At 37.9% G+C, this 26845-nt stretch overlaps 2 protein-coding genes across 2 annotated transcripts in view; one reads left to right on the top strand and one right to left on the bottom strand.

The window, feature by feature from the left end:
- epb41a (erythrocyte membrane protein band 4.1a) overlaps positions 1-3518 on the bottom strand; it is a 24808-nt gene extending 21290 nt beyond the window's left edge. The window contains exon 1 of the mRNA XM_036214263.1: positions 3275-3518. The gene's annotated coding sequence lies outside the window, so the exon portion shown is untranslated. The remainder of the gene's footprint in view (positions 1-3274) is intronic.
- A 13849-nt stretch (positions 3519-17367) lies between these two features.
- gatad2b (GATA zinc finger domain containing 2B) overlaps positions 17368-26845 on the top strand; it is a 23464-nt gene continuing 13986 nt past the window's right edge. The window contains exon 1 of the mRNA XM_024298815.2: positions 17368-17502. The gene's annotated coding sequence lies outside the window, so the exon portion shown is untranslated. The remainder of the gene's footprint in view (positions 17503-26845) is intronic.

The raw sequence follows: 26845 nt of genomic DNA, 5'->3' as shown, positions 1-26845 counted from the left end.
AATCTGCCAATGGGGTCAGAATTTTAAACTTGTATCCCAGGGGTCTGCTTTTGCAGTGTTTTTTTCTTTATTTATTTAGGAAATACATCTGTGGAAAGAGTTAACAATTTTTAAATAAGACCAAAGTTTTTGAGATTATGAATTAAGTTATCACATTTAAAGTATTTACTAAAATCAATTAAAATCTTCCAGAGATTAGGGTCAGAATTGAAACAAGCCTAGCCCTGGATTTAAGGATTTCAAAGGTTAATTATGACATCCTTATACATCCTCTTTGATTCACTCACACGTAAAGTCAAGTAAAAGTTACAAAGCAGAGCAAATCACAACTCCAATACTTAGCTGGATCAATGACAGTAAGAAAAGCGATCATGTAGATCATAACTCAAGGACGACGTTCCAATCAACCTCGCTCATTTCATTGGGTTGCCATTTTTACCCAAAATAAAAAATAAAAAAAACTGTCTTTTTCTAGGACAATTTCTGCAGAGCAGCAGGAGTTCATTAGAAATTGTCTTTGAGTTGTGGGTGAGACTGTTAGTGCGGAGTAAGCCTGTGTTTATTTCCCATGATCCCTTTGTTTACATTCTTTCTCTCGCTAGCTTACAGCCCCTCGCATCCCCAACCTAACATTAGCAGTGCAACAAAAAATGTTGAGCAATATCGGAGTTATCCATCCATACAGTTTTGTGTCAACTCCCAGCTCAGACAAGGAAATCGAAGACGTACATAGATCTATTTGTTATAGTTTGCTGATTGTAGTTTGTATGTAACACTTACAAACTTTTTTTAACAGGATTTTTTTATCTGCTTCTGATTCACAACAATTTGAATATAAAAATACTCAGAAATGCAGTTCTAATCTGCACTTTCTTTATATATATATATATGTCCTCTGTTGTGAGAAAAACGCTACAAGAACATGTGAAAAACACCAAAAACAGAATTTTCATTAGAGTGTATCTTTAAGAACATCATGTTTACATCAGGATCTACAAAAGCCTTTAAACAACATGGTGAAGATTTAGGTGAAAACAGCGGAGGGACCCATCATGCAGACTCCTTTCAGCAACAATGAATCCTACAAATATGTTGATCTGAACTATTTTTAGCAACCAGAACAAAAGATCCTTTAATAGACTGTCGACAAAAAGGGAACGCATAATTTCAATGATCCGACTTGATGTGTAAAACCTTTTAAGAACTCAGAAAAATAAGTTTAAACGATACGTTTCCACCAGGGCATTTGTAGATGAGCTCGTCCGGAAGGGAAACAGCAGATATAAACAGTTGTTTACGTCTTGGAGCTGTGATCTTTCTCTTTCTGAGTTTGACTCCATGCAATCATGCAGACATCCTCCTTGCTGTGTTCAGGGCACAGCAGCAGGGAGCTGGTCCCAGTGTTCAGCAGCAAGAGTACAAAAACAGGTCAGAGCAGCCACTAAATTAAAGTCTGTCCTGTTTGCAGCACGGCTCACACAGACAGCAAAAACATGAGCTGTAATCTAAACCTTCAGACTTCTGAGTTAAATATTAGTCTGTTGTTGTTCATATGTATTCTGCTAAAAATTTTTTTAGCATAATTAGCTAAACAGCAAGGTTATTTATGAATAAAAACAAGATTTGTTGATGTGATGCAATGCACTGGACACAAACCGTGATTATTAATTACTTCTCCATGATCGATTTTTTAAACGGTTGGCATTTCCATGAAATACAATGGACGCGATCTATATGTCACTGCCAAATCTGCTTGGTCAAAGTTCAACTGGTTTAACTTCGATGCTGAATTCACACCAGATCCGTGTGGTGGGTTCAAGAGCGCACTCAAAGAGGTTTTAAGAACGTGCATCCAGCCGGTGGTGTTCACACCGGACCAACCCCACACAAGAAGGTAGCGGCAGGGAGGGAAATCTTATTCTTTTTGTTTTTTTTTACGGTTTACGAGCGCTCCTGTGACACTTACAATTGACAGAGGCTTGAAAGGAAGAGTCAAAGCAGTCCAAATTCTGAAAATCTTGCTCCAGACTTTTTTCCTTTAAATGTCCGTCTTGGTGTCATTATAATTATTATCGGACTAGGCACAAATCAGAATAATACATTTCTCCTTCCTGATTATGTTTACAACGGTTCTGCGTTTTGAAGTGGACGCTACCCACATGTCATTACCAAATCAAAGTCCCTGATTGGTCACAATGACCCAGTTTAATGTGAAAAAGTTAAACCAGCTGAACTTTCCGTGCACGATCAATGAATACCCATAGAGCCTGGGACCAGACTTAAAAACTTGCATAGTGACGCGTAATCACAAATGTTTCGGACACGGAAGGCCAAAATTCTCTTCACGCGTTTGAATAGACTTTTCATTGAAAGTGACCGTTTAAACAGGAGTCAACGCAGCTGGTGTGGAAGCACCTTCAACGGACGTTCAATGGGGGTTCAGAGCCCAAAAACTGACTTCAAACTTGTGTAGCAACACTTGAACACAAGATGTGCGTTTACATAGACTTTTCATTGGAAGTGGTCACTTGGCATTTGACATTTTTTAGCTCCAGCTAAAAAAGAAAAAAAAAAGAAAAAAAAGATGCAAACAACAAACAAATATAACCACCAATAAAATCTTATGTGTTCTGTTTATCATCCCATTGTGATATTGAGCTCCTCTTTCCCTGTAGCCCAAAAAGAAACTTTTCTTCAAAGCTGCGCTCAGAGAAAGAACAACAAGCAATGAGATATTACCGAATCATATTATGAGTTCCAACATGATTGAGACCAGTTTGAGATGAAAATAACTAGTTCAACACATTTCCAAATGCCGCACATGCGCCTTACTGAGCGTCAACATCTTGTTTCTACCTTTGGTGTGAAGCTCGGGTCCAGGCGGTGGTGGGCGGATGCTGTGGCGGGATGCAGCGCCGCAGCATCCATCAGCTCACATCCATCCCGCTCCACCATTGTGAGAGCACATCCTGATGCTGGTACCGCGGTACCGCAGCACTGGCCTCGCCCTGTGAGCGCTCTGTGGTTCTGGAAAACCGCGGATAAGCATCTCAAAACAACAGCGCGCTTTTCTCATTTAAAGTGCGGGGAGGGGAGGGGGCGCTGAGTAACCACTGCGCACATAAACGCTCCTCTCCTCCACCTCGGCGTCTGTTTTTATCGACGGGGAGGGGAAAGATGCTATTTCTAAAGGAAAAGGCAGAAGCGCGCCAGCAGGAGCGCCTGTCGGCAAATGGCGCCGTGCGTGTGCGCAGAACACCGCTCGCGGACTCACCGGCTTTGTTTAGAGCATCCAGCAGCACAACGATCCGAGCCGACGTGGACGCAGAGGAGAACCGCTCACTGGTCCGTCCAGCATCCGCGGCAGCGCGCAGCGTTATAAAACCTGCGGCGGACAGCCGTGTGTTTGGGTACCAGCAGCGCGGCGACGCCTACTCCCTCAGCGCTGTCTGACAGGCAGCGAGGCTCTGTCCTAATCTATGCCTGGATGGAAAAATACAGCACAGCCGACTGTCATTTACATATGATGACATGTCTGGACTTAAAGTAACTTTAGATTAAAAAAATATTTAAAAAGAAAAAATAAAACGGTGCTTTACACACATTAAATAGCCTTGCAGCTTTGTTTACTCAAAAATAATTATTTTTACTTAAAAGTTATTGTTTTCTTTCTTTAAATTGATTTTTTTTATTGTCATATGATTAAAAGATTAAATAAATTAAGCTAGATACTAATATCTGTGCTGAATATTTTAAGTAATACATTTTCACACATTGTCTACAAAGAAGGTATAAAACATAAAGTCTTACATGGACTAAACTATTCATAAATATATATTTTAAACATGACAATTTACAGACATATTCAGATATAATCCTCAGCAGTATTGCACTTAGATAAATAAACAAAAGTTAAATAGATTTGGTTTATTTATAGATTTTGGCCAACAGGTTGAAGCCCACTAATAGGCAAATCCACACACAGATTGTTTGCCATCATGAGGCAGAAAACACAAAATTATCTTTAGATATCACCTTCTTTTAAAAAACAAAAATCATGGCAGAAGCTGCTGTTTCTTTAAAAAGATTCCAATAAAACTTCTCATTGCCTGCTGCCTGCCCTGACCCTTGACCTGACAACTCTAGCCCCTGCTTTCATGATCCTGTGCTCATGATCAATGTCTGAACCCGATTTAGCTTTGTGGACTTTTAGTTCCTGTCTGCGGCATGTGGAACCAGCTGTCTACCTGTTCGTGACAATAAATATCATTTTCCAATTTTTTGCTCCAATAGCTTTTGAGACACAAACATTTTTTAGTCCCACTCTATCTAAATGGTGAATATTTTAGTTTAGATGACAGAAACATGAGGTGCTTATACGAGGGATGAATGTAATCTCATGTTATTGTCTTTGACATATGTGTGTTTTTGCATTTACTGGGTATTAGTAAAATGGAGGCCTATGACCTTTTAGACAATTGTGCACATATTTGGTTGTGTGTGTGTGTGGGGGGGGGCTTAGTCTAATATCATAAGCATATTCTGCTGTACATAAGGACTGATTGTACAGCAATCTCATGAAACAGAAAGAGTGCGTTTGATCAAACATTAAGTCCTTTTAGATTGAAAATTGTTGACTTTTCATTAAATCTGTTGAACAAATCGTTTATTAAACTATTTGTTAACTGCATTTTTATTATTTAAAGTCCCACATTTGTCATGTTTATTTCCAAAATTTTCAAATCTTAATTTGATTATCTTACAATAAAATACATGTACTCTTTTTCATTAAAAAAGCAAAGGAAATTTCTATTTCCTACCTGTGAAATAACTTTGTTTTTCACTAATAACATTTGTAAAAACCAGCAAATCAGCCATTTTACTTAAATAAATGTATTTTATAATGTGTCAACGAAAACATTGTGGCTCATTGTGAATAGAAAAAGAAAGGTAGTTAAGATGAAGTTAGAAGAGCACGTCTGACCGAAAACTGTATCTAAAGCATTGTAGGTGTAATTTCTGTGAATGAACTTGTTGAAATAATTTTCATTCATGAAATTCAAATTTGAAAAACTAAAACTTTATCTATAGTGTACAAAAAGTGTGATGTAGAGATTTACAACAAATATTCATTAGTAAACTTTGAAAACTGTTTTTACGTTTTTAATGAAGATTCTGATTTTTAAGTATGGCCTGTTTGCATTCACATACTTTCACATTTATACAGATGAGAGCTGCTCAGTGCAACCACTGAATTTTTCCACTGGAGACATTTGGGTAAACGACTTTTTGAGATGAGAGAAACTCACAAATGTATATTCTCAACAGAGACATGTTTCAAATTCTGTGAACATCACCAATTTGTGAGTTTGTTAATGCATTTTTCTGCCTGGGTTTTCACCAAATCTGACAAACTTAAAATGTTTTTATTTATTTTTTTTGCTTTCACTGAAATATTTCCTGCTAAATGTTCCAGTTTGAAGAACAGACCAAATTCTATTATCTCAGTCTTTAGTGGTGCTTTTTTTTTAGGTGTAATGGGACAGTTGCAGTGTGTTCATCTAACTAAAATATTACGAATTTGAATTTTTTTGCTTCATTCCCATCAAGCATTTTGACCCTCTTTTGATTTGTTACCCTGACTAATTGTTAAATCTGAGCTCTGCAATCTGAACTTCCTGAGTCCTTTGTGTACATGACAAACTTAATTAACTCAAAGTTATCATAACTAAGCATGAATAGCCTTTCTGGAACTGGAAACTCAAATAAATGTAATGTTTTAACAATTCATAAACAATAAAATGTTTCAATACAAAAAAAAAAAGTCTTCTGAAGGTGCTGAAAGTTTTGATACCAAACAGCTAAAATACTACAAAGTAAGAGGTTAAACATGCCAAATGCGAGAAAAAGTAGAATCAGAATCTCAAAAGTTTGATTGATTTACACAATAAACCTGTGGCTATTAGTAAACCACTGAGCCTGCAAGACTAATCTCTGGGATTTACTCAGAGAACCAGTGCTTCTGACTCCCCCCTCATTTAAAAAAAGGATGGTTTTATTTATTGTAGCAAATGCAGCCAATGAGAGCCATGCAAAGGGCAGCTTGCTCCAATCAAATATTCTCGCAGCTTCTACCCCTTCCAGAGATGCACCGTCGGTAACTAAGATCTGCTAAACACAAATGTCCAGCAATGTTCAGCATTTAACAGCATGTGAGTCCACCTCAGTGGCAAATTGTTTTTTATTGATTGAATTGAAACACATCATTCTACAGACTAACAATTTCTACCCAGTAATCAAGAGAAAATCCTCAATTTGACATTTTATTCAATTCTGTGAATAACAATTAGATGAAGGTTTATAACTGTTTTGGTGGCTTCAAGAGGATGGAACAAAGTCCAGCATTCTACCTGACATCAGCACAGTTTGTGTGAACAAAAATGTGAGAAACAGTGGTACAATATAAGGATGAAAGGTTTCTAGGCCTGTAAACAACAGATGAAGTCATTCTGATGAGCAACTCTGTTATTTGTTAGAGCAGCAGATCCATAACCAGACAATGAAAAGAGTTGATTGGGCTGGTTCTGTGCTGAAGATACTTTTTTTTTTTTTTTACACAAAACATTGTCTATTTTTTTATAGTGTCAACAACAATCCCCACCCTTTTGCATAGCATGCATTTTGCAGATGCTTCTTCATGCCCCCTGCACCCCCTGCACCACCAAATGCCCCTCAAGCCAAGGATTTCTTTTGACTACAAACTATGGTTTGTTTGGTGGCTATAGTCACTCTGTTTAATGCTCGGGCATGACTAAAGCCACCTTACAGAGGTGACCTGGAGCCTGTTTCAGCACAAAGGCACAATTCTTCCAACATTTTTATATCAGTAAAGGACTCTTAAGTCAATTACTGAAAGTGGACTGGTGAAGACCAGCAACACAAACCCAAAATCAATCAACACAGTGCTGCAGATTGGTAATCTCTGACTTCCTCCATAAGATTCTGAGCAACAGCTTGAAGTGTAAGGGACACATTGACCAGAGTAAACTCCGCCCACCTCAGTGCTCTAACAATATACAACATAAATTCAACTGAGCCTACCCATCTGTAAATCTAAGATACCCCACAACATTTATAATGCACACATTTAAACAAATTGTCATGAAATAAATCAATAATTACCAAACAACTTAATGTATATTAAACATACAAGTTGATTTTCAATCCATGAATCAATTTTCTTAACCCATTGTATCCCTTTTAGGGTGATGAGGTTGCTGGAGGCACTCAGTTACTGGTGGGAGAAGGTGGGGTACACCCATTGACTATATAGGAACTGGACTGAGTAACCCCTCTGCTTCTGTGTTCCAAATAGGAAGTACCCGCAGCTAACGAGAAGGCCCAAGTCCCTTAGACTTCCACTCAGAAAAAGACAGTTATTTCTCAGTCATTTTATTTTCAGAATAACCTTTGTAACTCTGATGCTTCCTTCTTAGCATTTTTTTTTTCTAATCCAAATTTTTTTTTACATTTTTTTTTACCTTTATCAAAAGTTATTCAGTTATAAACTAACCAATCAGATGCCTCAGTAAATGCATGAGGCTCTTGCTGGCCCCGCCTCCAGATTTCCCCAAGTGGAAGGGGTGTGGCCTTCGAACAAGCCGGAAAAGGCTCACTCATGATTGGAGTCAGCAGTTCCTTTAAAAACGTGACTCAGCGCGACTCGGATTAATCACTGTCAAGGGCAACAATCGGTTGCAATATGGCGGTAGGTAGACCTATCAGGAAGTGACGGCGAAGGCTCTGGCCTGATTTCGCAAGGGCCAAATGTAATGCATTTCCTATAGGGGACCTCAACGCTTGCTATGTCCAGTTCGTACTCTTACAGTCAATGGGTGGAAGGAAGGGTTGCCAGTCAGTCGCAGGGCCACACAATCACACACTCACATTCACACATAGAGACAATTTTAGCTTTGTTTCAACAGAGCAGTACGGTATGGTCCGGGATTTTGAGAGTTTCCATTGTATAATAGACCCATCAAACAGCACTGAGCCGTCCCTCTTAAGGGCCCCCATCCGTGGTAGGTTCATAGAAAACTGAAACAGGACGATTGGGGTGGAGCCGCTGCTTGGCAGAAAGTGATGATGACATTAGAAAACACCAATACAGCGCTACGGTAGCGTTTCCGTTTTCCTCTTTATGGCGGTATTCTTCTTAGCCGTCCGCAATCTTCTTTCAAACAACATTAAATTCTTGTTATTCTGTCACAAACTGGCAGAAAGCTGGTTTTATGTGCTGCAACTTTATTTGTTCAGACAAGAACCGAGCACAGCTTAAAGCTCAAAACTAGATCAGGTCACAAAACAATACTTCGCACTGAGTGAGGGTCTGTGTGCTGCTTAGGAAGCAGGTGGGTGATTGTCAGATTGGAGACAGCTGAGCAGCATCCAGGAACTGGGGCTAGTGGGAGATGGAGTGCAGTCAGAACTCTGAAGACTGTTCCCGCCAATGACCAGAGGGGCAGACAGAGCGCTGACTCCTGACATATACACAATGAACAAAAAGTGAAGCAAGAAAAAGACGAGTTGCTGGATGACCACTATTGTTGTTGCTTTTCTAGTCATCACACTACAATGATGCAATAACAACCTAGCCACACATGCGCTGTGAAAACAAACCGTTCAGTAGGAATGAGTCTTAACTGAGTGGAAACGCTTAGCAGAATTAACTAGATCATTCCTTACCGGACTGGACTGTACCGGACCGCTCAGTGGAAATGAGGCTTTAGAGACACAAATTACCTGTGCAACCCCAAGCTTTTGTATCAATATGGGACTTCCTAGTTTTATTCCCTGTTTAAATCTGGGAATGGAAGGTGGAGAGCTTGGTTGCAAGCCCTTCCTCTTTTTATTTCTCAATTTCTCAGTTAGACAGAACTTTAGGGTTGCAATGGTTACCTCACAGCAAGACAGCCCCTAGTTCAAATCCCGGCTGGGATTCATGTGAGTTTGTGGTCCTGTGACACAAGTGTTGTGACCTGTTCAAGGTGTTCCTCATCTTCGTACAACAGTAACTGGGTTGGATCCAACAACCCTGTCACCCTAAACGGGATTCAACGGGTTAAGAAGATGCATGGATGGATTGTAGACAAGAGTGCACTCTCCAAATAATGTGATGACGGAAACAGTGGCATATCCCCTCATTTAGTATGCAATTGCTGAGAGAGTCCGGTTGATAATTTATGAAGTGAATGTAAAAATGTTAAAAATCTAGACGCCTGCAGAGGATTCAAACTAAAAATCAATGAGAAATTTTGAAGTCTAAATAGTCTTTAGTTAAAGAGTGATTCCTACTAACTATAAAACAAAAAAGCAGTAAGTGATATTGGTGGTAAAGTAGGTCTCCACACACAGAGCAGACAATAATTGGCATATCTAATCCACTGTGAATGCTTTGTGCTTGGGTCAGCACAACGCTCGGTTCATCATCAAGATCCAGCAGCGCCTTCACACACTCCTTCCCCCATCACTTTACAAAGGGACACCCTCCGCGCCCCTCCCCCCCATCTGTGAGCTCCTCCGCCTCCCCAGCGATGAGGCTTGGAGCAGGTGCTGCACCAGTCGGACGGCCGACGTGAAGGGACAACGTGAAGTAGAGCCGCTCCCCAGAGACAAGCGTGCCCGTACCGTGAGCCGACTCTTCTGCCATTCCTCGCCTTGCAGCTGCTGCACAACTTCACACATGCAGTAGATAAATACTCCACCAAAAAATACATTTACATGCTCCAGTTTAGACAGAAAACATCTGAGCAGCTGAGGAATGTAATGCAATATAAAACAGTACTGAGGATTGAATTAATTAAGAGTTTGAATCAAATGTCTGAACAGAAGTAATTTAAGTATTTATTACTATACTCTACAGGTGGCTGACTGTAGTATAGCCAATTGGAGGCAAAGATTTCCTGTTTTTTGTTTAAATCTGTGAATCTTGATATTATCATAGAAGACACTGCAGACATGAAAGATGCTGCACCCTGAATAAGAACGGTTAGATGCAAAAAAGGTATTTTTGAAGAAGCTGTCTTCACTGATTACACCCATGGAAAGGTAAAGAAAGAAAAGAAGATAAGTAGTGTGAACTGAGGACCACCAAGAGTCTAAGGCACATGTGTCAAAATTATATTTTTATGGAGAGTAAAATACTGAAAGTTATTTAAGGTTTAAGTTGATTTATTCTGGAATAATATTCCTGCCTTTTTATTCTTCATAATTATGTTAAAAAGTTACAGTTTTAAAGTTTTAAAAATTAGCTTTCTGCTAGCTTTTTGGCATTTACTAAAATGTTTTCGGCTATTTTGAAGTTTAGCTATTTTTTTCAGCTACATGCTAGCTGGTTTGGCTAACCCAAGGTTTTTTTTAGGCTAGTTTGGCATTTAGCTAATATTTTAGCTGGCTATCAGCTCTAACGTTTTTAGCAATTAATTTCAGCATATTCAGCTGTCAGCACTAGCATCTTTAGCAGCCAAATTCAGCTTACAGCATTCACACTAGCATTATCGCAGGCAATGCCATATGTCTAGTTCATAATTATGTTAAAAAGTTACGTTTTTAAAGTTTTAAAGATGTAGTTTTAGAGTGTTTATCCTGTTTGGCCCACAACCTAAGGTGTGTTTTGGATTTTGGTCCCTAGTGAGATTGAGTTTGACACCTCTGATCTAAGGGAAATTAATGAGGGGTGGAATGTTGGCAAATTCAGATATTTAAGAATAAGGTTCATGATGAGATAAATCCAGACTTCAAGTGCAACATTAGGTATTCAATCCAATATTAAAGCATCATAAGTGTCTAAGGACAAGAACTAAACTGTTGCTCGGTGGTGGTTCTTTTTAGATTAAAGTACACTTTTATTTCAAATCTCAAGGAAGAGAGGAAAGCCTCCATTAACATTTTTAATTCAATTCAAAAATTCTTTATCAATCCATAAGAGATAATAGAAGTTTTAGTCACTTATTATTTTTAAGAATGTTTTAACGCCCATCACTCCATCAGGATTGTGAGGATAATTTATGTATTTTTTCAGTAGAATTTGACTGCCTAAAGTCCAAGCTTCTGACTTAAAGACTAATGTATCTACCGGTATATTATGATAATTGCATGAAAAAACTGTAACTTTATCCGTCTGAGTGTGGTTCTCAGGAAAAGTTATTGAGAACGAATTCCAGAAAACTAAAAACGTCTCACAAAAAATCAGAAATCACCAGATTGTAATGTTGACAAACTTGCATTCACATACATCAGAACACCAGAGTGTGTAGGAGTCGTGACAACCCATGAGTGTAGTAGTTGTAAGTGCAAAATGACAGGTTGTTAAAGAGGGGAAATGTTTTAAGTCTTGCCCTACTGAAGTGCTCTTAATTTGAAAGGATCTTATTAAGTTACATTGCCTGCCTGCACTTGTTTGTGCCAGAGCACCCACAAAAGGAGGTAGTAAATTAGTCAGTACACCATGAAGTTATACCTCTACGTATACATCTCAAATGAACATGTTAATTATTTTCATTGAAATGCATTCATGTTTTTATTTGTGCGTTACTTTTCTGTTCTTATTTGTCAAAAAGCTCTTTTATCCAATTGTATTTAAGCATACCAACATATGGGTAGGTTTTTTTGTTTCCCTTTACGTTGTAGCTGATAAAACACAAAGACAACTTTAATAATTGTTACTTATACAATGTAACTTTTGCTCTTTTTGGTGCTTTTATTTGACCCAATGCACCACATAAACTCTTACTGGTATAATTCTATTTTAATTTCTCTCTAGACTTAATTAATAAAAGAATAATGCTTTGAAAAGCTTTGTTTTTGTAGAGTTTGTTAAGAGCCTTTGTGTACGAGTAAACCTATAGAACTTGAGTACTTAAGCTTTTTTTAAGCAGTTAGATTTCTTCCAAAACCAGAGCAACATTCAAGCTATGTTTTAAGACTGTCAAAGCACTATTAGACTGTCAAAGCAATGTGATGGAGAGGCTTGTGAATATATTGGTCATAGAAGAACAAATCTCCAAGATTGCAGATACATCAAACTGGGTCTCACTAATGAGATCAATACCCTACACTTAATGACATATACAGTCATCTTGCAGCCAAAGAAAAGAAAAACTAAACCCAACACACAAGTAAATTGTCAGTACAAAAGACAAAAGGGCTAAGACACAAAAAGACCAAAACGTGGATGCTGACAAAAAAATCCCCTGATGCACTTTTCTCTTTCAACTGGGGAAGTCTTTTAAACGGTAGAACTGGATGATTTACACCTGTAGAGCCATAAAATACACTCAGAGAAGCTGTAGTAAATGCTGTGATGTTATCTGGTGTGATCACACTCACTGACTTGAACCCTGGAGAATCCATGCGGTCAGATTTCCCTGCTGTCATTTATTTATTTATTTAAAAAAACATTTTTTCCTTTTCTTTTTAATTTTTTGGCTGTTTTTAACTGCTGGAAAAATAAAAAATGTAAAATGAACTTTAAACGCCTAGAGGGAAATTGTTCTTAGGTTCTTAAAGGTGCAATGCCCTGCAACCCCACCTTCTTAGATGTGTTTTGATCTTCAGCCAATTTTGAGTATTTTTCTAGCCGAAGTAATCAAACTGAAAAGTTGTGTCTGGGGCCCTTAACACTTCAAGGGACCCTGGGTAACTGCCCAGTTACCCATATGGCTAATCCGGTCTTGCTCACCCTTTTTGATGGAGCCCATTCGGCCTCCAATTCACCTCCGAGACAAAGAGCAATCTTGGTTAAGTGGAAACAAGTTTGACTAATTCCCTGCTATGGTAAACCACACTCCTGCTCTATTTGTGTTGGGACAGACGCTCTCTGACAGCAGGCCGTCTATCCCACACACTGGGTTGTATGTTTTTTTAAGCACACAAAACACACTTGAACCTGTCCATTACAATTGAGAATAATCTCAAAGAGTATCAATGAGAAAAAAGTAGGATCCATCACCTCCTCAGAACCATTTTACAAGGAAATAGTATTAACCTGTGCTCTTAATACGCCTAATTTGGAATGAACCATTGTGTCGCTGTACAGTGAGAAGATAAAGTCGTCTTCCTCGCCTCATTTGGCCACCATGATTATGTCTGACTACAGGGTTGTTGCTAAAGGAAACACTTAGCTCTCTTCTCTCCCTCAGATCAGCAGGCAGACATGTGCAGAGAATAATCCACCCAAAGTCAGAGACCACCTGTTTATGTATTTCTGCTGGTTTGCTCTCTGCTGCCCTCTGCTGGCTCACTCTGTTTGAAGGCTGTGAGGCCAAAAATGATTGAAAATTAACATATATTTTCAGAGATATTTTCCTTCATGTTTTTTTTCTAAAATCTCATTTTTAGATGTAATATGTGATAAAAAGAGATTACTTTTTTGATTGGGTAGTTTGAAAAAATGAAACACAAATCCAAAAAATTGAGCATAAGTAGGATGTTTTGCTGTAAAAACTTGTTTTCATAGCTGAATATGTGAGATCTCTGGGTTGTCTTTACAGACAACAAACAATGGAAGGGAGCAATTTAAAAAATTAAGAAGACTGAATATGCAGACAAGTTTAGCTGATATTTTTTTTGTTTTAAATATAATTGGATATCGAAGTAAACAATCATTGAATTATACAATATTTATGCAATTTTGTTAATTAAATAGATGAATAAGACACACATTCTAAAGGAGAGATGCACAAAACAGTTCATACAGATTTATCAAAATTTATTTTTTATTGTTTTGTTCATCTTTTTGGTTAAAAAATGTTCATACATTTGTGGGTTCTCAAAATTTACACACCACATGATGTAAACATAATTACACATTAAATGATAAATTAACAGATTAAAAAATAAACACACACTATGTCTAAATAATTGATTAAGTTCTCACTGAAAACTTTTAACTTTTGGGTGATTTTTTTTTTTTCAAATTGCATTAATTTCTTCTAAGCTACAGTGATTAACAGAGCCCACGTGGAAAGAATCCTTTTGACTTATCAGTAAAGACCTTCATCTCACTGGTCTGCATTTGAGCTTCCTGCTTAAGTGAATGAAGAATTTCAGGGGTATGTTAATAGGAGAAAACCTGGCTAAGAAAAAGTTTGTCTCAGGAAGGACAGATTACAGCTGATGGCAATACAAAGAGATGCAGAGACAGAGCCAACGTATGATGACTCGTATGACAGGTTGGACTCAAAGGAGGAAGAAGTGGATCTGTGCAGGTGAGGCTAAATTAATAAATAAATGAACCTGAGATGGAAGGATTTGCGGCAGGGCAGGTTGATTGGGGACAGGGATGGATGGTAAAGAGACTAGAGGAACAACCAAAGAATCAGGTCAATGATCAGATATGACTGAGCAGCTAAAGAAAGCAACTAAACACCAATTTATGCTAATCATAGAGTGAAATACATTTATTACACCAGACATTAAACACTAGGAATTGAATGTCTGGAGCAGCCCTTTGATATTGGCAGACAGGCATTATTCTGTGCATAACAAGTATACATTTCATTAATCTTGGGTTTTAATGGCATCATATTGATGTCAGGATAAATATTGGTGATACAAACAGATTGAGCTGTTTTAAAGCTTTTTTAGATCTCATTTACAAAATATTTTTACAGGAAGAAAATTTAGAACCACTTTATTTTTGTCAGTTATTTACATTATTTTTAATATATAAAAGAAAGTAAGCAAATTGTATCTATCTCAGTGCTGTTGTGTCAGCACACACTCAGACCAAACACCTACATGCATTGTCATTCCTTTAAAAAATGTTAAAATATCTTTTAATACGTTTTCATAACACAGAAACAACTGAAACAACACGGCAGAAGCTGTATTTTTTCCAATGACATCTTCATTTATGTTATTTATTTTTATTATTAAAAAATAACTTGCTCACCAATAAGAAATAATTCATGGAAATCCAACAAAATAGCCAATAGTGACAACTCTAAAAATGTAGTTTCCTAAATTTTTAACCTTTGTTGAATATCTTTAAACTATTCGGACCATTATGTATTTCCTGTTAGATCTTTTGGAATGTGATATCTACATTTCCTACTCCATCCTGGTGTACCATGACAGCTCTCGAGAGGGTGTCCATCTTAAAAACTACATTTGGAGCAGAGAGACACAAACAACCTTCAAGACTGGAATCATAGCCATTGTCAAAGGCTCAAATAAGTAAGGTGTTCAGTTATATAATGCTTTTAAATACCATGTGATCTTGACTAAAGTGTGTGTTTGTCAAGTCTGTGCTAACAGAGAAAGACTGAAAACCACTGCCTCAGCTCATCAACTTGGTCTGGAAAGTTAGCATTGAGGTTTTCTTTTTTCTTTTTTTCTGAGATGGTAGAGTCCTTGAACATCTGTTTACACATTTTTACCACATCCTTTCAGTAAGGTTCACTAAAAGTATAGCCTTTCTAAATGTTGGCCAACTCAGTTAAAATGTCCTAGCTTTCTTTTATTTTTTGCTTCCTTGTACAAAAAAAGTTATCAATCTGATGGCTCTGTAGGCAAACTGCAAGATCCCAGAGGGGTGAAGTATGACGTCTACTTGCAGGTTTTCCTTATGGTAGTTCCATACTAACACTAGACAATCTATACCATACTCTGGGACGTTTGACTACAAAAAATATGGTTTTATTGCTCCATTTTGTGTTCGGGCAACATAAAATAAACTATGCCAGGTTGCAGAGGTGGCCCAGAACAATGTCTAACAATGGTGTTAGACATTTTTGGATTGGTGTAAAGTCTGCCTCCCACTCTGTTAGCACGGAGTAAGTCTGCATCCATTTCCCATCATCCATCTCTTTACATGCTCTCCTGCTAGCTTACAGCCCCTTACAACCCCAACCTAACATATCCAGTGGAACAAAAATGGCAAACAAACAGCTATTCCACTCGGACAAGAAAAATAAAGATGTACTATGTATGTAGGGGTCACCGACCTTTTTGAAAATGATACGAAGGGCCACCAGTTTGAAATAACAAATTTGCTTAGTTTGCCTTTATAAATTAATAATAATGAATAATGATACTCCTCTATGTGAAGACACTAATTTCTCACCATATTTATCAACAATGACAGCAAGCTAGGAGAAAAATATCAATATTCAGCACTTTATTAATCTCAGGGTTGTTAAATTTTCAGATGATAATTTTTACTATTTATCAATTAAGTAAGGTTAAAGAAAAATCAACTTACACATTTTAAACAAATCTTGTCACATTTTGAATTATTGACCAAATCTGCAGCATGTTTAACAAAACTAATGATCTTTGATCAAGTGTAATTAAGAAAAAATAATTAAAGACATAACAATTAAAATAATAATTAAATAATACAATTTAATTTTAGACACAGCTCACACTTGAATTGTGCTATTTTTAGAAGAGACCTAGCACCTCGTGTGGTCCTTGGGGTCACCAACCTGGTACCCACAGGTACCAGGTTGGTGACCCCTGATGTACTTGTTTGCAAGTGGATGCATAAGAATGGAGTGAAGCAGGGAACTTGTGGCTTTCCATGATAGCTTCTATGTCATACCTACAAGCGTTATCTGCTCCTGATACACGATTTGACTAAAGAAATACTTAGAAATTCCAATTTAAGCGTAATTTTATATATATGTGTCTTTCATTGTGAGAAAAATGACACAAGGACAAGATAAAAACGCCAAAAATGAGACAATAATTAAAAGTAAAGTGGATTAACAATAAATATTTGCACATAAATGTGGGAACATCCCTTTAATCCTTTTATCCTAAATGTTAATGTGGTCTTTTAACGCCCTCAGATACGTTGCTCCCACATGTAAAGCCTTCTCTTACGGTGGCACTGCAGCCATTTTTACAAACCCACACATTTGACAGTGTGAGGAAGTGGGTTTGAGAATTTCTAATTATGCCCCCAAAACAACTCCATCACTTTAGTGAGATCAAGTCCAGGCCTCTGGCTCTGTCCATCAGGTGCATAACACGTTTTGGGTTGAAATAAAAGCAGAAGGATAAAAACGGGGCACGCCCAAGTGCCACTTTGCCTGCATCCATGCAGACACCACGATCGTCAAAATAGTACTCATTGTTTTTAGCTTCAATTGAGGTAACATGGCTCTCTATCCAGACACAGACAACAACAATACTTCCTCCGCCAATCAGCTTCCTCCCTTTCTTCACCGCGGATATTAGTAGCCAATCGGCTCTCAGTCTGGGTCTGCTGTGAAAACGAGCGGCCAATCAGAGGCGAGTCTCGATTTCACGGAGTGAGCGGCTGACCAATAGGAGCCCCCTGTGGCAGCGACCAGGGGAGGGGGGCCCATGCGAGCCCAATCAGCGGTTCAGTGCTGCCTGCCGGTGCCTGGTGGTTAGAATCCGCTGCAGCGCGACAGTAGGACCGGACCGTGAACCCGGAGACGGTACACACTGAGGAGAAAGAAAATACAGGTGAGTCCGAGGATTTGCGTAGGGCCTTAGTCGGGGGTGATTTGAAGCGGCGGGACGGCGCGTTAGCCGCGTGCTGGTTCTTCTGTCAGCAGAAATGCTCCTAAGTGTCAGACAATAGAGCTCGTTGTGTTTGCTTTTATTGATGTAGGCTGACATGTTGGCGAACGGACCGTTAATTTGCCTAAAAGACGCGAGGCTGTGCCGCTAACGTGAATGCTTAGCGAGCTTCTGTGTTTGTAAATTCGCTATTTTGAAAAACACATTTTTTTTTTCTTTTGTCGATGATTAAGATGCGAGGGAAGGCGTTCTTCGGAAAAGCCTCCGATCCTGCTCATTGTTTGATCCGGAGTCTCAAGGGGTTAACTCGGCTGGAGGAAAAAAAAAAAAACTCCGCTCCTTCAAATATCTTCTTTTAAATGTTTGAGACGTAGCGGAGTTTTTACGTGATGTTTCGCGGCGTTATTCCGCTGAAGACGGCGAGAAGTGGCCGTCTGCGAGGCGTCAGGGGGGGAGGCCGGCGGTGGTGATGGCCCTCAGCAATTAGGAAGAAAAATCCGAAATGCATCAGCCATTTACGTGGAGACTCCGCTTGCTCCATATGCACCTAAATGGCTGCCTGGCGCCTGGCAGCAGAACCAGCGCATTTACTGTAAAAGGGCAAGGCTTCAGCCGCGGCCTGGCAGCTGATTGGGTATTGATCTGCGGATTAACAGAAGGAGATGTCTGCTGAAGAGAAGGAACCAAACGGGGTTAAAGCCCTCGTATGTGTTCTTCTGCACTTGGATCGGAACACTTTGGAGTTCTGGATGGGAACTCTGCATTTCAGACATAGCAGCACATTTTCACCGGCTTTGCATCAATGGTAAAATGCAGAGTTTTAGTGCTAATTTCCTAAATGTCTCATCTTCATGAAATGGCATCACAAAGATGCTCTTTTATTTCCTTTTTTTCCATTTTGGTGACTCATGACGGGACTGTTTCCGCTGATCTGTCACAAACTTTCAAGTGTGTAGAAGAAAAACCTCTTATTTTTTTAATAAGTTTTTAAAAATCAACATCATTTTGTTCAAAATTACTTACCATAGGATTGAAATTTTTGCATGTTGACACTAAAGGAAAACCACTTATTATCATCTTTTGATCTTTTTTAGAAGTGTTCCCAATATTTTTTTTAACTACTATTATAATTATTTTTTAGCTAAAGCAAAAAAAATCTGTCATTTTCTAAGGCATAAACCATAAAAATGTTGTTGGTGTGGAGTAAGCCTGCCCCTACTTCCCGTCATCCATCTGTTTACAGGCCCTCCCACTAGCTTAAAGCTCCTTACAATCCAAGCCTAATATTGGAGCTATCCACCTGTATCACCTTTTGATCCAGGTATCACCTCAGACGAGGAAAAAGAAGGATCTATTTGTCTGCAAGTCAATGCATCTGAATGGAGTAAATATCTTTCCGCAGTTTAATCTATGTCACACCTACAAGCTTTTTCCAGTTTTAATCCTGATTCACAACAATTTGAATAAACAAATGCAATCAGGACTGCAATTTTAATCTAAATTTTCTTTATATATGTTGGAAAAATGCCACAAGAACATGTAAAAAAAAAACAAATGTTTATGAATATAACAATTCATTTAAATGAATTGTGCATCAAGTCACCTTTTCTAAATTTAAGTGGATTTATAATAACTGAATTCATTTTTAAGTAAATCTAATAAATAAAAAATAGTGTGGTTATTTCATCAGGTGCTTCTGCTGGGTAGTTTATTTGCACTGTAACTACCAGATTAGGAGTTTGAATCCAGGTATGCCCACAGAAGAAGGATTTCTGTCAACAAAGTGAAAAGCCAAATCATCAATTGGTGACTTTGCTGATATTACCCCCATATATGGGGAACTGTTGAAGCCGCAAACATTGAAAAATAATAGTAATAAAAGAAATGAACATAAATGTATCAGTAAAGCAGTTATTTGATGCTTCGTTGAAACAAAACCACATCTAATGTGTGGCACTTCCGGGTCCTTCAACATTGGGTGTTTTTCAGCGACACCTTCTCTTTTTCTTGCTTGGATTGTTTTAAAAAACATAATTCTGTGGATGATTTTTCATGTCGCCAAAGTAACATTTCCAGTTTAGCAGATATGTTGTAGCTAAATGTGATCAGGTAGGGTCTGAGGCATCCTCCTTTTCATATAGACAGGGAAGCGGAAAAGAAACACAGAATTTGTGGCATCTTTTCATCACTTTTTGTAAAAATGTGTTTCTGGTGAAAAGGCACCCACTTTAAACAAACAGAAGCAGATTGCACACAAAAAATTCACTATATGGCCTAAAAGCAACATGTCTTGTCATTTTTAACATTAAATTATGCTATATAAATGATTGTAATGACATTTTTCCAATAATGAAATTATTTCAAAGATATAGCCCCCAAACCTTATGCAAGCAGTTTTATAACCACACTAATGTGTATGCATCAGAATTGCTCAATCTGAACTTACAGCTTGCAGGTTTTACGGTATTATGGGTGTGAATTCACACGAAACAGCAGAAATATTGACAAAGATCTTTACAAGTCATCACAGCTTCTTGTTTTTTTGTACGTATTTTACTGTAAAGCCTCAATACGTAGAAATACCAAACAATCTGAAGTAAGTGGCAGGGCAAAAAAAGTATTGGAAGTGGGTTTCTCTTCTCTCATTGTGCTCACTGAAGAAGACAACTTGGCGGCCAGGCCCAAGAAGATGAAGTTGACCAAATCAGGATAAAATTGGATTTAATTAAATTAAAGTTTATGCTTCAAAACTACAAGATGTCTAACAAGGATTCTCAGTAAGTTTTATCCTACCTTTCCATGGATGTAATTGTTGTTAGGCAACAAAAATGCTAAATGAGCATCACTATCACCGAAATATTCCCAATCAAAAACACTGAGGTGCTCATTGAAAAAGAAAGACTATATTATAATGTGATTAATTTAGTTTTACTTTTATTACTAAGGATTTTGCACTTTTTTTTACTAGGATGGGGCAAAACAGCACATCATCTGGAGTGACAGATGATTCTGATCTGCTGTAAAACTTTGTCTTGCTGGTAGTTTCTTGTCTATTTCTTAGAAATCCAAAGTTTTGAGCTCCAGCATTCATTCAGCTTTGGAGCGAAGAGCTTCAAATAAATAGATATTTTTTTATTCTTGCTACAGTTTCCATTAGTTCTCAGTTTTAAAGTCTGTGGTTAGTAATAGCTTAGTTGGGTTCTCAAATGATTCTTCCTCACTGTGTTTCTGTAGGGTTTTCTCTTAGTTCTATAGGGATATTTTCTTTATGGTTCCACAGGGATTCATCCAAGCCACGGTTCTGAAGAGGTTCTTTTAAGGTGTGGTTCTGCTTTTATTTTCTGCTTTTTGGGTTTAGACATACCTCTTTCCAACTCTAGCTCTAAAGTATTCCCTCCTCGGTCAGGGTTCTGCTGTGGTTCTCCTCTGATGTGGCTTTGCAGGAGTTGTCCTTAAATCCAGACTCCTTCACAAGTCTTTACCGTCACAGTTGTCTGTGTTCAGCTCCCATTCTCCTCTGTTAGTGGACCTTTCAGCATGTCAGCCTGACCCAACGTTTTATTTCCCCCATCTGTTTTTATTTACTTACTGGAAACCTGTTAGTAAAGTGAGGGAACAACACTAACTTTTTGGATTCAGTGACGATGCCTGAATGGATTTATTTGAAATTCCGAAGATCTTGAAGATCAGATGTTCTTGTGACTCAGTTAATTATAAAACTGTTTATTTTTCTACTAAACAAATAGAAATGGACTAGCTTGGAGTCGGTTTGCTCACCATCAATAGCCTAGTTGTGGATGAAAAGTTGAGTTGTTGTCCCCTGATGGGTGACATTTCTGAAATCTGATTAGAATCTTCAAAGTACCCTAATAATTTTAGTTTGGCAATAATAGTATTTTATCTTATAAATTCCTTTCTTGTGCAAAAATGTGAGTATATTTATTTCTCAATTGAGAACAACTCAAGAAAACTTCAACATGACAATTTACAGAAGTAGAGCACTTAACATAACAATGAAATAAATTGTGCTGACTCCCTCTGACATGCCAGGGGTTAATATTATTTATTTAATATTGAAGCTAACAAGAATAATCCCAGGATTCCTTCACATACCTTCAGTTCTGATGCTTTTTGATGAATAAAAATGATCTAATATAAAAAAAATAACCTAAACCGAGACAGTCTGAAAAAAAAATGTTGCTGGTACTTTATCAGGAATTATTATTAAAATCAGAATTGCTTTTATGTCCATTTTATGCTATTAAGGACAGCTAGCTTCATTATTTTACTAAAACTCATCAACTTTTCTCCTGGATTCCTTAATCATCCATACTTTTCAATAAGATTTCTCTCCCAATGTATATATATAGTATGTATCTAATTAATATTTCCTCTGTTATAGATTATGTTCCTTTAATATTGGGGTTTCTGTGTAAATAAACCTTTACTTAAAAAAAATATCCTTTATCAACGTCTTCCATTTATAATGTTCTTTTAATTTCTAAAATTCTTTAGATAAATTTAGCTACTTGTTTGCAACCATTTTTTAAAAATAAATATGACAATTTTTTTCCAGAAATCATTTGCATGCAAAGTATTAGTCTTAATGTTACAGCATTAAAACCGCTATTTTAAAGTTACCACAGTCCTTTCAGACTGTGGGCTTTTCTGTACTTCATCTTTGAGGTCACAGTGCTGCATTAGACACAGTTAATTCTATCAGTTTATGACAGCCCGGAGCATGTCCTTGTTATCACAGCAACCACACTTAACTACCTTTAAATTCTATTTATTTGTGGGGGTCTGACTAATTTTTAATTCTTTTTTTTTTTTTGGTTGTCGATTCGATCAATAGATGATTTGTTAATTATTTGCATCTCTTTCTGGCTTCATCCAATAGCAGTAGTTTTTGAAAAGCATTCAGATTGTATTTATTATTTAGTTGATTCTGAATTTTTCTAGGCTTTAGCGCAGTGTGTCTATCTATGAGGATTTATTTCTTTAACAAGTGTCTTACAGCTTTTTTCAGTGGCATTTATGTACTCCTGGAGCATCTTTTAGGTGGCTCCTAGAGCAATCTACAAGAACCAGTAAAAGTCTACCCACTGGAATAACTGGCTGAAGTAGACAAATATTAGAGGCCAAGATATTAGATTCCAGACAGAATATCAAGGACCAAAGGAAATCCTCTCATCCTTTTGTGTTTTTGCGTGGGCATTGGCAGGGTACGCCCTGGATGGTTCACCAGTTCATTGCAGGGCTTAATTCTGTTATCACGCCTATAAAATGTATACTTTTTTGTTTTTCTAGAAACGTGGATCTGTCTGCTCTTTAGAAAGCAATATTTTCTATCATTTCAGTACATTCAGATGAGCATCAGTCAATAGACTACAATGTCATGGAAATGTCGCTAACACTGTCAAAATATGTTAAACGATGTACAAACACCACAGCTGCCTTTTATGTCCTAATTTAAATAATGCTAGTTCTTTTTTTCCAAGATATCGCCTCTTTTCACAGACCTATTTCCTGAACTGATATGAACGCATTCGAGTGCAATGCAAAGCTTTTAGTTTTGCTGTCTAAAGAACCCTGTACCTGGGCTCTGGAGCAGTGGGCATGCGTTTCGTGGAGTAATTTATCACGCTTTTCCATCTGATGGATGAGTCTGCTGGATGAGCTGGCCTTAGCCATTAGCTTCCAAAGGGAAAAAAACTGAAGGAAGCTTTTGGAAAATTCCATCTGACCGATTTAGGAGGGTACAGTTGAGGATGGCCTCGTCTTGTTTGAACATGACAATAAACAAAGAGAGGTCCTTAAAGACGTAAATAGATCAGTCTGATATGGAAGAACTTCACTGGTTTGCTCAGAAGACTGTCTTTGCTAGAGTACCTTGATTATTTGAAGCAAATTTCCAAGCCAGGCCTCCTTGTACAACAGCAGAATGTTCTGCTTTCTGACAGAATGGACCAACATTCACAGCAAGGGGGCTTTAGCTCATGATCATGACCCTAACCTGCTCTGGTTGCTCTCAGAGAGGAATCAAAGCCAGAACGGCTGCGCAGAAAGGGTGTTTGACTCTGAAGTCAAAAATCGTGAGAAGATCCCTTTATTATTATTTTTTTTTGTAAACTCTGCTGAACAATATTGATCAGATTTCTATTTTTTTCTATTTCTACAAATGCAGGAAAGTATTTTGCAGGAAAAGGCATTTTTGAGCTATCCATACCCTTTAATTTGCATTGGCATTCATTTTGAAGTTCATGCTTCTTTTAAGCATCTTTATAAAGATATTTAATGTACTCTTATTTTTTAAATAAGAGTTCATGTGTAAGTTCTGGTGGTCTATGCCTGCTGCGCTCCATGATCAGGCAGAGACGGTCTACTCAACGGTCAACTGCTACTAGCCAAGTTATCACAAATGCTGAACACTGCTTATTTTATTAGGAATGGTATATGATCACAGAATTGATAATGTTTGCATTTTTATGTTGATATGTACTACAAATATAATCGCAATCTTATTGTTATTCATGGTTTTTCACCTTTTTTATTGCAATTTAAAATATTGGTGTAATGTAGGTCTTTTTGAATCGTTCACATGGTAACCATCAATATAAAGGCTAAAAGTTATTTGCCCCTTTTAAAAAAAATGTTTTCTTTGAAAAAAAACTCTTCTGCAGTTATGCTTATAGTATGAGATCTGGCCAATAACGGTTATTGAAACAAACAGCATTTGTCCTTCAGGTGTCTTGTCATTCTGTGTTTAAAAAAACCTTCTATACTCACATTTGAAGCAAGTTTCAGACTTGATGCAATTCCTTAAACCATCACTGAAGGCTGGTTTCACAAAGAACCAAATTCACACTGAATCACATGATTCAAAAGTTTCCACCAAAAAATAGATTTATCTCTAGTTAGCATTGTTTTATATTAATCTGAACTTTTGTGGGGATATGGGGTATTGATTATTATTTTTTGGCTGTATTGATTTTATTCCATCATAAATTTGCACATTATTTTGACATCTTTTTGGGAGGGTGGTGGAGGGGAACTAATTGAAACTCCCACAATTGTTGGACATCTTAGAAACGTCAAGATTAAACTCTAGTCTCTGTGCCCGTCCTACTTCAATCCTGTAGAATTCTTTGGATACCGCCAGAGATTTTTGGTCTAGTGTATTTATCTACGGTCTGCCCCTTATACATTTACACCGAAACTCCTCTGGAGGCTAATCAAAAGGAATTAAACTTCTTAAACATAAACTATGTGCAAATATCACAGATGAAGAGGTAAAATTACCACTTTTTTTCAAAGTGTAAAACTCAAATTTGCCAGCAAGAAAGTGACGGCTCTTCATCTGTAAAATAGAGGGACATAAGGAACAACTCTGTCATCATCATCTTGGTTTTGTCAGGGCATGGCGTTGAGGCCTGGTGACGCGTCGCTGTGCACAATGGCTGAGTCAAGTCAGGGAATCCAAGCGCTTGAGGGCGGAGCAGACGGTCAAATGTTCAAGTGCCTGCAGATGCTCAACAGTTCACATGATCGGCTTATCTAAGGAACCACATACTGTACTCAGCGTTTTGAGGTTGCGATTGTTTTCCGCTGCTGTTCTTCTCAAGAGGTTGTTCTGTTATGATCTTTGCTCCTTTTGGGTCAGGGTGGTTCTGGATGTCTTCTGTGAATGTCCTCTTTGCTGCGGATGCTTGTAGGATCTCTCTCTTTTTTTAAAAGTCCTATAAGCCACATTCCCATTGTGTCTGAATTCACCCACTACTTTCTAACTCCTAAAAGACCATCTAGTACCCTGGATTTTAGTGCAGTTCATACAAGTGAGCCTTGTTTGCACTGAGCGGTACGGTATGGTTCGGGATTTTGAGCAGTTCCATTGTAAAATGGGCCCACTAAACAGTATCGAACTGTACCCCATTCGTTTTAGGCCCATAGAAAAATGGAACGGGATGGTTAGATGCTGCAGCAATCCGTTGTTTGTCAGAAAGTGATGACGACATTAGCAAGCGCTAATATAGCATTAAGCTAGCGATTCCGTTTTCCTCTTTACGGTGGTATTCTTCTTGGCCTCCCGCAATCCTCTTTCAAACAACATTAAATTTCTGTTCTACACTATGTACCAGAACTTTTCTAATCATCGCACTACAATGACATGCTAGCGGTTGACACCATGCATGTGGCGTGAAAACAAACCGCAGTATTCACTACTTCTTTTTTTTTAAAGGACATTTTATGAAAACTATTTATGAATCCACTGTGTTCTGATTTGGAAAACTTGGATATTTTATTAAAAAAAAAATACATACATGGCGCAATGCATTGTGGTTCATTTTTGCCAATGACGTGAGCATCGATAGTTTTGTGAAATATCCAGGCCACTGGATTTTGTGAGTCCTAAATTCTGACACATCAACAACATGCCAAACCCACTATGCTGTGTACTGTGTAGGTAATTCAGAGAAATTTTGAGAGCTTTTTTTTGATGTTTTTCATGAAATAAAGGATAAACCTGACATGAGATGATGTGTCTAATCCTAGAATCCCCAAATGACCCCATAGATGGAGGAGCCCTGAGACACTACACTGGGAAAGAGGGCATTATCTTGAGCAATTTGAGCATTCAGGAGTGAAAATGCATAAATGTACACATTCTTCAGGCTTAGGTGTTCGTGCTTGGGTTGTAATGTGAGGAAACTGTGACTTAACTGCTCACGTCTTGATGAGGTCTTCATATCTGTTGAGCTCCTTTGGGTGTTTCTGTCCTTTACCTGAAGGAAAGCACACCTCTAAAAGAAAATATAGGGATTGATTTACAAACTTTGCTCTTCTAGAATGTACAGCTGTTGAAAGTGATGACAGATGTTAGGGTTTCCTAAACTCTTCCTTTCTTTGAAACTCTAAAAACATTTACATTTTTCGTAAATATAGATTCAATTTTATTTTATGTGTATCTGTATTTGTTAAATCACTGTATTAATTAATTAAAAATGCACTAATAAAACAAACCGGATACAGTGTGAGTGGACACAAGAGCGCCTTCTGCTGGGTTTACAGCGACAACGCGAGCGTCAGCAGGAGCACTTAAAATTCTAAGGAGGACATTTTAGTAGCAGCCATTTGATTGGCAGGTCCTTGCATAGAGAACATGGTGTGTGTGTGTGTATGTGTGGGTGTGTGTTTGTGTGCGTGCCACCCAAGTGCTGGCGTGTTTATGTGCGAGCGAACTCCGGCGGTGGGGGGGATGGGAGGGAGAAATTAGGAGCTGCTGAAT

Source organism: Oryzias melastigma, linkage group LG11, assembly GCF_002922805.2.
Source record: "Oryzias melastigma strain HK-1 linkage group LG11, ASM292280v2, whole genome shotgun sequence".
Lineage (NCBI taxonomy): Eukaryota > Metazoa > Chordata > Actinopteri > Beloniformes > Adrianichthyidae > Oryzias > Oryzias melastigma.
The sequence above is the reverse complement of the archived record's forward strand: the minus strand, read 5'-3'. Positions and strand labels throughout refer to the sequence as shown.